Here is a 2,500-nt window from a genome sequence, read left to right as displayed (position 1 = left end):
ACCCCTTACCGTGTCACTCGCCCAAACACCAGAGAGGCCGAGAAGCGGGGCCACTGCCCCCGCTGTTCCCCCTCTCTGGTCTTGGGGACTTTGCCTGTTTGCAAAACCACCCCTTACCGTGTCACTCGCCCAAACACCAGAGAGGCCGAGAAGCGGGGCCACTGCCCGCGTGGTTCCCCCTCTCTGGTCTTGGGGACTTAGCCTGTTTGCAAAACCACCCCTTACCGTGTCACTCGCCCAAACACCAGAGAGGCCGAGAAGCGGGGCCACTGCCCGCGTGGTTCCCCCTCTCTGGTCTTGGGGACTTAGCCTGTTTGCAAAACCACCCCTTACCGTGTCACTCGCCCAAACACCAGAGAGGCCGAGAAGCGGGGCCACTGCCCGCGTGGTTCCCCCTCTCTGGTCTTGGGGACTTAGCCTGTTTGCAAAACCACCCCTTACCGTGTCACTCGCCCAAACACCAGAGAGGCCGAGAAGCGGGGCCACTGCCCGCGTGGTTCCCCCTCTCTGGTCTTGGGGACTTAGCCTGTTTGCAAAACCACCCCTTACCGTGTCACTCGCCCAAACACCAGAGAGGCCGAGAAGCGGGGCCACTGCCCCCGCTGTTCCCCCTCTCTGGTCCTGGGGACTTAACCCAAACACCAGAGAGGCCGAGGAGCGGGGCCCAACTCTACCCGAATTTCAACCCCTTTTTCGGACCCAGAGACCCGGGAGCGGCCCCCTATCTCCAGGCGGCTCTCCACCTCCCTTTTACCCGATTTAGAGCCCCTTCTTCGGCCACACACACCTGCTATCGGCCCCCTACCTCCAGGGGGCCCTCCACCTCACTTTTAACCCAATTTAGAGCCCCTGCTTAGGCCACACACACCTGGGAGAGGCCCCCTATCTCCAGTCGGCTCTCCACCTCCCTTTTACCCAATTTAGAGCCCCTGCTTCGGCCACACACACCTGGGAGCGGGCCCCTATCTCCAGGCGGCTCTCCACCTCCCTTTTACCCGATTTAGAGCCCCTTCTTCGGCCACACACACCTGCTATCCGCCCCCTATCTCCAGTCGGCTCTCCACCTCCCTTTTACCGGATTTGGAGCCCCTGCTTCGGCCACACACACCTGGGAGAGGCCCCCTATCTCCGGGCGGCTCTCCACCTCCCTTTTACCCGATTTAGAGCCCCTTCTTCGGCCACACACACCTGCTATCGGCCCCCTACCTCCAGGGGGCCCTCCACCTCACTTTTAACCCAATTTAGAGCCCCTGCTTCGGCCACACACACCTGGGAGAGGCCCCCTATCTCCAGTCGGCTCTCCACCTCCCTTTTACCCAATTTAGAGCCCCTGCTTCGGCCACACACACCTGGGAGCGGGCCCCTATCTCCAGGCGGCTCTCCACCTCCCTTTTACCCGATTTAGAGCCCCTTCTTCGGCCACACACACCTGCTATCCGCCCCCTATCTCCAGTCGGCTCTCCACCTCCCTTTTACCGGATTTGGAGCCCCTGCTTCGGCCACACACACCTGGGAGAGGCCCCCTATCTCCGGGCGGCTCTCCACCTCCCTTTTACCCGATTTAGAGCCCCTTCTTCGGCCACACACACCTGCTATCGGCCCCCTACCTCCAGGGGGCCCTCCACTTCACTTTTAACCCAAGTTAGAGCACCTGCTTCGGCCACACACACCGGGGAGCGGCCCTCTATCTCCAGGCGGCTCTCCACCTCCCTTTTACCCAATTTAGAGCCCCTGCTTCGGCCACACACACCTGGGAGCGGGCCCCTATCTCCAGGCGGCTCTCCACTTCACTTTTAAACCAATTTAGAGCCCCTGCTTCGGCCACACACACCTGGGAGCGGGCCCCTATCTCCAGGCGGCTCTCCACTTCACTTTTAACCCAATTTAGAGCCCCTGCTTCGGCCACACACACCTGGGAGCGGGCCCCTATCTCCAGGCGGCTCTCCACTTCACTTTTAACCCAATTTAGAGCACCTGCTTCGGCCACACACACCTGGGAGAAGCCCCCTATCTCCTGGCGGCTCTCCACTTCACTTTTAACCCAATTTAGAGCCCCTGCTTCGGCCACACACACCTGGGAGCGGGCCCCTATCTCCAGGCGGCTCTCCACCTCCCTTTTACCCAATTTAGAGCACCTGCTTCGGCCACACACACCTGGGAGCGGGCCCCTATCTCCAGGCGGCTCTCCACTTCACTTTTAACCCAATTTAGAGCCCCTGCTTCGGCCACACACACCTGGGAGCGGGCCCCTATCTCCAGGCGGCTCTCCACTTCACTTTTAACCCAATTTAGAGCCCCTGCTTTGGCCACACACACCTGGGAGCGGGCCCCTATCTCCAGGCGGCTCTCCACCTCCCTTTTACCCGATTTAAAGCCCCTGCTTCGGCCACACACACCTGGGAGCGGGCCCCTATCTCCAGGCGGCTCTCCACCTCCCTTTTACCCGATTTAAAGCCCCTGCTTCGGCCACACACACCTGGGAGCGGGCCCCTATCTCCAG

This window comes from Centroberyx gerrardi, chromosome 21 (genome assembly GCF_048128805.1).
Source record: "Centroberyx gerrardi isolate f3 chromosome 21, fCenGer3.hap1.cur.20231027, whole genome shotgun sequence".
In the NCBI taxonomy this organism is placed as follows: domain Eukaryota; kingdom Metazoa; phylum Chordata; class Actinopteri; order Beryciformes; family Berycidae; genus Centroberyx; species Centroberyx gerrardi.
The sequence above is the reverse complement of the archived record's forward strand: the minus strand, read 5'-3'. Positions refer to the sequence as shown.